The following is a 10,000-nucleotide window of genomic DNA, read 5'->3' as shown; positions in this document are numbered from 1 at the left end:
CTCCTCCTCCTCTTCCCTTTTTCCATCTCCCTTCCCCCCTCTCTAACTTTTTCATGTCTCCTCCTTATCTTCCTTTCAATATGATTATTAATTCTTTATATTCCTTTTCCTCCCTTTCTATCTCTTCATCATTCTCCTCCTTTTTATCATTATCATCTATTCTTCTTCTTCTTCCTTCTCCTCCTCCTCTTCCTTTTCCATCTCTTCACCTTTCTCCTCCTTTTTATCATCTTTATCTACTCTTCTTCTTCCTCCTCCTCCTTCTCTTCCCTCTTCCATCTCTTCATCTTTCTCCTCCCTTTTTATCCTAATTATTTTTTTTTTTATTATTCTTCCTCCTCCTCCTCCTCTTCCCTCTTCCATCTCTTCACCTTTCTTCTTTTTACCATCATTATTTATTCCTCTTCCTTCTCCTCCTCCTCCTCTTCCCTTTTCCATCTCTTCATCTTTCTCCTCCTTTTTATCATCATATCTATTCCTCTTCCTTCTCCTCCTCTTCCTCCTCTTCCCTTCCATCTCCCTCCCCCTTCTTACATCTCCATCCTGCCCCCTCCATCCCCTCTAAATACGGCAGAATCCACTAATAACATCCTCATCCACCCGCAGCCCGCCTACACACGCCCACGCCCTTACCTGTGGCAACCCCGCCTAGCTTCGCACTGGTCCCGCCCACACTCCCGCGCCCACGATCTGCACGTATACTGCGCTCCATCTCTCCGCCTCATTTTGTAACCGGGATAAAGTGTAACGTGTGTGTGTACTGTAATGTGTATGTATTGTGTGTGTATTGTGTATGTATTGTGTGTGTATTGTGTATGTATTGTGTGTGTATTGTTTGTGTATTGTGTATGTATTGTGTGTGTATTGTGTGTGTATTGTGTATGTACTGTGCATGTATTGTGTAAGAAATGGGCATGTACAGTGTAAGTAATGTATTGTGTATGGGGTGTGCATGTTTTGTGTATGTAATGTAATGTGTAGGCCTATGTAGTATGTATAGGCCTATGTAGTATGTGTTATGTTCCTTGATCTATCTCTGTTATCGTTCCTTTGAGACATGAGTAATAATATCTCATTACGAGTGAGATTATGACTGTTAATCAGCATAACGTCTATGTCCGTATTTTTACCACGAATTGAAGTAAACATGGAGTGTGAAAATTATGTCAACCAAAGCCTGTATTCGTATTCATATAAATTATAATGAACTGACAAAATAATTGAAAACTAAAAATAAATAATCTCATGACTATTTTAACCCTGAGTTCGCAATAATAACATTAGCATCAAGCCACTCCGAGACATTATCCAGGTTACTCACTTATTTGTCTCGCATACTTTAGAAACTCCGGCCAGAAGTGTGGGCGAAAAAATTCCTCTAGATTACTAGCCCACCTGATAACGTCAGTGTGTGTAGGATGCGGTTTGTGTGCGTGGGGGAGAGAGAGATAAAAAAGTAACAGAAAACAAAATCATTGTCGAGAAACTCACTGTTTTTTTTGGGGGGGATCGCTATTTTTGCTGGCGTTGAAATCTCCCCATATTTATGAATTTCTACCTAGGCTTTAATTTCTCTGCTTCTTGATTATCAACACTGCAAGGTTTGCAAAGTTGACGCTTCATAATACCTTCCTCATTGCTATTCACCACTGCACCCTTCTTATATAAAAAAAACTGATTAGCATATGTGAAGCAACGCAGTATTTTAAATCCCCGAAGATGTATAAATAAACAATGGCCAAGTTGCACCTCGTAATCCTGGCAGGCGAGGGTCGACCCGCAGCCCCGTGAATGTCGCAAGCCCACACATCTCTAAGGACACCTGGACGCCTGGAAGAAGTTTTCAGGAGTCAAAACTTCCCTCGGGTCAAGCCAGGTCACTCTACCCAGGACGCGGACCCCGTTGCAAGTCACAGCCACGCCGGACGATGCCCAAACAACGCGTAATTAATTGCCGACGTGCGGCATGAATCACGTACCTGATGCACAGACAGATGACCTTATATGGCGCACAATCCGAGTCCACGTTCTAAACTATCACTTTTAAGGCGATCACTTAAGGCTCCGAGTCCACTTGACAATACGGAAATCACTGTACAATCCTCCTTTCAGAATATTCACAGCCTACGATCAACAAACACCAATTCCCACCAATGTTTTCCAGTCGGGGAAGACGTCAAAAAAAGTTAGTTCGACACGGAGGAGCTCGACGCACCTCCTCCTCTCACCACAGGCACCACCATTCTGTCAGGTGAGTCTGTGTGTGTGGGAGACCAACTTCCAGCCGGGGGTTGCCACATACTCCATTTCCAGCCGGGTTCTCTTTATCTTTCTCCTTTTTTCACCGTGATGCTTTCGTTCTTCTCATCGGAATGACCTTTATACGGAGAACAGATGTTATTAAAACGAAGGAATAACAAATAGAGGGCGAGTAATAGGGGAATAAGGACGATAAATCACTTTGGCAAAGAGAAGAAGGAGAGATGAAGCAGTGCGTTGCGCAGACACCCACGTGCCAATGGAGTTACCGTTCTAGTCAAGTTTGACCACCCTCAGGGAGCTCTTGCAAGATGTAACTACTTACTTTCTATGTGTATTGAGACGAGGCGTGAGTCTGTGAACCTACCTACGCGCAGTCGCCTTTTAAAAATCTCCCGAAACCAATCAAAACATTCCCCATTCACAACCGACCCTCCCTAAAACCTTTTTTCCCCCAAAACATTACTTCCACAACACCAATCTCTCTCGTGCCTCTTAATAAACAACGCCCCCATTATCCCCCTTTACATATATTCGTTACATATTTTCCAAAAGAGATAAAAACTAACGAACACAATTAAAATAATGATAATTAACCCTTGTTGCTATTTTCCCCCCACAGGGACAGAAAAAATCGCGAAATTTCCCTGATGCGCAATGTCCGCCTGACGAAATCTCCCTGAAGGTCGGCTGGCCACCCTTTGACGCCCTCGCGGGTGCGCTCGGGGGAAGGAGAAAGGACAAGGAAGAGAGGAAAGAAAGAAAAGACGGAGAAGGGAAACAAGGAGGAGAGGAAAGAAAGAAAAGACGGAAAAGGGAAACAGGGAAGAGAGAAAACAGGGAGAAGGAGAGAAGGGAATCAAGGAAGAGAGGAAAGAAAGAAAAGAGGGACAAGGGAAACAAGGAAGAGAGGAAAGAGGGAAATGAGGGAGAAGGGAAACAAGGAAGAGAGGAAGGAGGGAGAAGGAGAAAAGGGAAGGAAAAGAGGGACAAGGAAAAAGGAAGAGAAGAAAGAGGGAGAAGGGAACCAAGGAAGAGATAAAAGAAAGAAAAGAGGGAGAAGGGAAACAAGGAAGAGAGGAAAGAGTGAGGAGAAAAGGGAAGAAAAAGAGAGACAAGGAAAAAGGAAGAGAAGAGGGAGAAGGGAAACAAGGGAGAGGAAAGAAAGAAAAGAGGAAAGGGAAACAAGGAAGAGAGGAAAGAAAGAAAGAGGAAAGGGAATCAAGGAAGAGAGGACAGAGTGAGAAAAAGAAAAGTGAAGGAAAAGAGGGACAAGGAAAAGGGAAGAGAAGAAAGAGGGAGAAGGGAAACAAGGAAGAGAAGACAGAGTGAGAAGAACGGGGAGAAGGAGAAAAGGGAAGGAAAATAGGGACAAGGAAAAAGGAAGAGAAGAGTGGGAGGAAGAAACAAGGAAGAGAGGAAACAGCCAGACGAGGGAAAAGAATGAGAAATGGGGTGGAAGGGAGAAGGAAAGAAGTAAGTAAGTGAAAGTCAGAGGAAGAAAGAGGGATAACAGGGAGAAATAAGGGGGTGACAAGGAGAATGAAACAAGGAAGAAGGGAAATAAGGAAACGAAGGAGAAGAATGAGAAACGGGATGAAAGTGACAAATAGAAGGAAAGAAATACAAGGAGATTTAAAATGTAAAAGAGGAAACGAAAGAAGGAAAAGAGGAAAGAGAGAGAAGAAAGAGAAGGAAGAAGGAAGAGGGGAAATAGAGAGATATAAAGAGCGAAGCGAGAAGGAAAGGAAGAGGAGATGGAAAGAAGGAAGAGGGAAATGAGAGGGACGAAAGGGGGATGGAAAGGAAGAGGGGATATAAGGGTGAAGGAAGAGGGGAAAGACGGTGGAGAAAGAGGGGAAACGGAGAAGAAAATGGAGATGGAAAGAAGGAAGAGGTGATGAATGAGAATAAAGCGGTGGGAAGGGAGTATGAAAAGAAGGGGAGGTAAAAAATGAGGAATGAGAAGAGAAAAAAGAAAGGGGGAAGGGAAAGGGGAGAGAAGGAAACAAGGAAGAGGATAAAGAGGGGGAAGAAATGGGATAGAAAGGGAATAGTAAAAAAAGAGGAGAAAGAAACAAAGAAGAGGTGAAAGAGGAGGAAGAAAGGAAAGGAAAGACAAGGAAAGAAGAAAGAGAGAGAGGGGGTGGATTTAAGGATACGGAAGGGAAAGGAAGAAAGAATGAGAAGGAAAAGAAGGGGAAGAGGATAGAAAGGAAATGGAAATAAAGAAGGGAAAGAGAGGCAAGTAAGAAAGGGAGAGAAATAGAGCAAACAGAAGAGAAGGAAACGGAAAGAGAAGAAAAAATATTAGAAATAGAAGATATAAAAAAGAAACGAAGAATCAAGAAAAGGAAAGAGAATAGGAGAATGAAGGAACCGAAGAAGAGGAAGAAATCGGAGAGAAAATCAAAACGAAGAGAAGAAAGAAAGAAAAGAGAGAAGCAAATAGAATAAAAAGACACAGACGAGGAACTAACGGCATCATCTCGTAAACCCATATGAATAAATCCTTCAATTCTTATACATTCTTTGGTGAGAAAATAGAGAAACGATAAATTCATAAATCTGATTTTTTTTATGAACACCGTTCAGTGAGGAAGAAGAAAGATCAGTAAAAGGTTGTGTGTGTATGTGCGTGTTTGTGTATTTGTGTGTGCGTGTGTTTGTGTGTGTGTCTGTGTATGTGTGTGTGTGTTTGTGTATTTGTGTGTGCGTGTGTTTGTGTATTAGTGTGTGCGTGTGTTTGTGTGTGTGTGTCTGTGTATGTGTGTGTGTGTTTGTTTGTGTAATTGTGTGTGTGTGTGTGTACGTGTGTGTGTGTGTGTGTTCACGATTGTGTGTTTGTGTGTGTGTGTCTGTGTGTGTGTCTGCGTGTGTGTGTTTGTGTGTGTGTGTATGTGTGTTGTGTGTCTGTGTGTGTATGTACGATTGTGTTTGTGTATTTGTATGTGTGTTTGTGTGTGTGTGTGTGTGTGTGTATGTATGTATGTATGTATACCCACATACACAGTATACGTACGTGTGTAGGCTTTCGCGTGTTTCTAATAACACCAAGAGGCTTCCCGTTAATCGTTGTCGAATCCGCGTGAAAATTCTTTAATTCGATTCCGAACGAGATAAAGAGTCCTTATAGAGGATCGAGTCACACAGCGGCTGATCTGATTCCTCTCGGAGTGAAAGCCATAAAGAAATAAATGAGAGAAAAGTCTGATAGGAGAGATAAAGAAAGGGGAGAGGGAAAGATGAGCAAAAATGGTACTTATAGCAAAGGGAAGTAAGAAGAAATATATACTTAGTGGGTGCACACACGCACACACACACACACACACACATACACACACACACACACACACACACACACACACACACACACACACACACACACACACACACACATACACAAACAGAAAAACACACACACACACAAACACACACACAATCGTACACACACACACATACATACACAAAAAAAACACACACATACAATCCCTCACACACACACACATACACACACATACGCACATATTCAACAACATATGTGTGCTCCCTATCCATTCCCATATTCGGAATCGGACTCCAAAATTGGGTCTTACTGATGACAAAAAATACACAGACATACAGATAGGTAGATAGATAGACAAATAGATAAGCAAGTAGGTGGATAGGTAGGTAGGCGTAGAGGAGAGGAGAGGAGATGGAGGGGGGGATGGGGGAGAAGATGGGAGGGTGAAGGGGGTGGGAGAGATAGATAGAGAGAGCGAGAGAGAGAGGTGAGTTGATGAGATGAGAGAGAGAGAGAGAGAGAGAGAGAGAGAGAGAGAGAGAGAGAGAGAGAGAGAGGACACGAAAAAGAGCGAAAGAAAAAGAAAGAAAAAGAGAGAGAGAGAGAGAGAGAGAGAGAGAGAGAGAGAATTAGACAAGAACAAATTCAATTCATTTCATCTAAACAGAATAAAATGCTATGAAAAAATCTCTCCATATCCCTAGTAGCCTCAATATATGTCACTCTTCACTTCATTCACCTCAAAAGTCTCTCTCTTGCCTCAATGTATGCTATTTTCTTGTCTCACTTGTTCTTCCCTAAACGTTTAACAGAAATGAAAATTATTTCCGGCTCTCAATTTTTTTTTATCACCCCCACCCCTTAGAATTAGACAATTATGCTTCCTCTCTCCTTTAAACTCTCAGAATTCTAAAATCACTTGTTAATGAGCGAGTAAATGATTTTTTTTTTCAAAGGTCTTGTATACTTAAAATCTGTTGATTGATTATCAATTCAATAAAATTATGATAATGATAATGATGAGGATGATAGCAATAATGATAACAATGATAATGATGATGATAATAATAATGATAATGATAATAATTATAATAATAATAATATTGATAATAATAATAATATTGATAATAATAATGATAATAATAATAATGATAATGATAACGATGACAATAATACTAATAAAGATAAAAATGCCGATGATAATGATGATAACAATAATAATAATGATAACAATAATGATAATGATAATGATAATAATAATAACAATGATACTGATAATAATAATAACAATAATAATGATACTACTACTAATGATAAAAATGACAATAATAACTATGATGATAACGATAATGATAGTAATGATGATAATAATGATGATAATAACAATAACTAAAGTAATAATGAGAAAAAAAAAACATCATGTACAGGTACCTATTGTAAATCAATTTCCCAAGAGAATATTCAAGAATTTATCCATGTGACTAATGAATTGATAACATTGGACTTAATGATAATTTTTTCTCTAATTACACAAAATGCCAAAATAATCTTATTTAATCTTATTTTTCATTATCATAAATTCAACCCCTCCGCTCCCCCCCCCAAAAAAAAAAAAAAAAAAAAAATTAATTGGATTCTTCCGAAGGTTATATATTTTTTCACTCCATCTCCCTGTCCTCTTCTTATTTTATTTCGTTCTAAGCGTTCCAAACCTGTTTTTATAGAGTTAAAAAAAGGAAGAAGGGATCAGAGAAAAAAGAAAAAAAAAGAGCATCGGCGGAACACCTTCAAGTCCATCGTGTTTCAGAGCATCTATATTTTCGTTTCTTTCATCTATTGTTACTGTTCTTATGACTGTCATAATTATATAATCATTATCATTGCAAATTTGATAATGTTGTTACTGTTACCGATATTGTCATTGTTATTTGATTGTTTTCATTAGTATCATAGATGTTTTATTATTGTTATCATCACTATCATCATTATTATGATTAATGTTATCACTGTAATGACTATCACTATCATTATCGTTACCATTATCATTATCATCAAAACCATTATTGTTATCATCATTGATATCATTATCATTAATAGGAGTAGTAATAGCAATGGTATTAGTCGGAATAGTACTATTAATATCATTATTATTTTCTTTTATTATTATCATTATCATCATCATCATCATTGTTAGTATTATCATCATCATTATAGTTAGTACCATCATCATCATTATTGCTAATATTATCATCATCATCATTATTGTTAGTATCATCATCGTCATCATCATCATCATTATTGTTAGCATTATCATGATGATCATCATAATTAATATTGTTATCATTATCATTAATATCATCACCATCATCATCGTCACTGTCTTTATAATCAATGTTGATGTTATCATCATCATCAACATATCCTTTATTATCATCATTTTTATCATCATTATTATGATTTAATTACCATCATCAGTGTTATAGTATAGACTGCCTCTGTTGCTGTTATAATCATAACTTTTATTAGCTAAGCTAAGAACAACGAAAAGATACTAAAAATAAAGTCGATGTTTAAACAAAAATAACAATAAAAATAGAAATAATTATTTTCTCACCCATAAAAAATATCAAAACAAACATATTTACGTTTCTAATTAACAACATCCTTTCCATACCTTGTAAAAAAACAAGAAAAAAAAACACCAGATTAATATTTTTCACTTTCATTAACAAAACATTAATCTCTCGAAATATTTCCAACATGACGGTTAACAAGAAATGATAATTAAGATAACATGCATAACATTTTCCTCGTGCTTGATGTTATACCCTTCGTGAAATCATCGGATGTTTATTAATTTTGTTATAATTGTTTGGGATTTTCTAAATGTCTTCGTGTTTGTTTTTTATTAGAGAGAAAATGGTATAAATGCTTGGGAATGTTATTAAGATTATAATGATGATGATGATGATGATGATGATGATGATGATGATAATAGTAATACCAATAATGATGATAATATTAATTATAATAATGATAATGATAATAATAATAATAATGATAATGATAATAATGATAATAGTAATAATAATAATAATAATAATAATGATAATAGTAATAATAATAATAATAATAATAACAATAATAATAATAGTAATAATAATAGTAATAATAATAATAATAATAATAATAATAATAATAATAATAATGATATTAATAATAATGATAATAATAATAAAAATGATAATAGTAATAATGATAATAACAATATTAACAATAAATAATAGTAATGATAATAATGATAATAATAACGTTAATAATAATAATGATATATGATAATAATAACCATAATAATCAAAATGATTCTAATGAAAAATGATGATGACAAGAGTAGAAAGGTGTTGATGATTTATTGTGAAGTTTTTATATGTTTAAAGTGAAGTATTAAAAGGTTTAAAGGAAGTTCAAGTTTAGGAAAAAGTCTAAGGGAGGTCTTCATAAGTTTAAATGAAGTTTTAAGATATTTAAAGGGAAATCGAAAGAAAGTTTAAGAAGAACTAGGGAAACCTTTAAGAAATTTTAGGGGAATTTTCAAAGAAGTTTATAAGGGTTTCAAAGAAGACTTACAAAGTTCAACAGAAAGTTTGAAGACATTTAATGGGAGTTGAAGAGAAATTTAAGAGTAAGAGATAAGTTCAAAAGAAGTTTAGAAGTTCTTTTCATATTTCTTACAACACTATTTATTCATTATTTCAGAAAACATTAGTTATTCACTCAACCCATAACATCGTTTATTCAATCACCTCAAAACTCATTTCACAATTTATCTATCTATCTATTTTCCGTATTTACCTCATACCTCACAATATTTCTTATTTCACTCACCCCACACTTCAAAACATTACTCATCTACGTACCTCACCTCATTTCCTATTCATTCACCTCACTCTCATCCAAAAGTATAACATCAACTCACTCGCCTCATCTTTATTCACTCATTCACTTATTCATTCAGTCTCATCAAAAAGTATAACTTCAGCTCAATTGCCTCACACTTTCTTCCCTCACCTCACTCCTCAGCTCATCACTCACCTCACAATTCATCCGTTTCACCTCACAACGACATCCTTATGAGAAGGTCAAAGGTCAAACCAAGACACGACAGAGAGACACAAAAGTGAAAAGTCTCCCCTCCCCCCATCTCCGTTTTCTTTTTTGGCTTTTCTCAAGGATGAAGGAAATAAATGGAAAAAAAGAATGATAAGACAGTAATCATCTAACAAATATATGGAGTACCGTCAGAATAAAATTAGATTAGAGTAAAGTTTGCATTTGATAAGGTATAAAGCACGTGACCAGGAAAACAGGTGACATTTGGAGGGAAACAGATGTGAGACCTTGGTAGGAACACGACCTGGGGAGAGGGAGGGGGAGGGGGAGAGGAGGGGGTACGTG

At 36.7% G+C, this 10,000-nt stretch overlaps 1 protein-coding gene across 3 annotated transcripts in view; it reads right to left on the bottom strand.

The window, feature by feature from the left end:
- Positions 1-2,259, bottom strand: part of LOC113810203 (zinc finger CCCH domain-containing protein 13-like) — a 197,253-nt gene extending 194,994 nt beyond the window's left edge. For all 3 annotated transcript variants that reach the window (XM_070139361.1, XM_070139360.1, XM_070139362.1), the window contains exon 1: positions 1,980-2,259. The gene's annotated coding sequence lies outside the window, so the exon portion shown is untranslated. The remainder of the gene's footprint in view (positions 1-1,979) is intronic.
- Between the last annotated feature and the right edge of the window lie 7,741 nt (positions 2,260-10,000).

Source organism: Penaeus vannamei, chromosome 25 (assembly GCF_042767895.1).
Source record: "Penaeus vannamei isolate JL-2024 chromosome 25, ASM4276789v1, whole genome shotgun sequence".
Lineage (NCBI taxonomy): Eukaryota > Metazoa > Arthropoda > Malacostraca > Decapoda > Penaeidae > Penaeus > Penaeus vannamei.
Note: the sequence above shows the minus strand (reverse complement) of the source record. Positions and strands in the feature narration are given on the sequence as shown.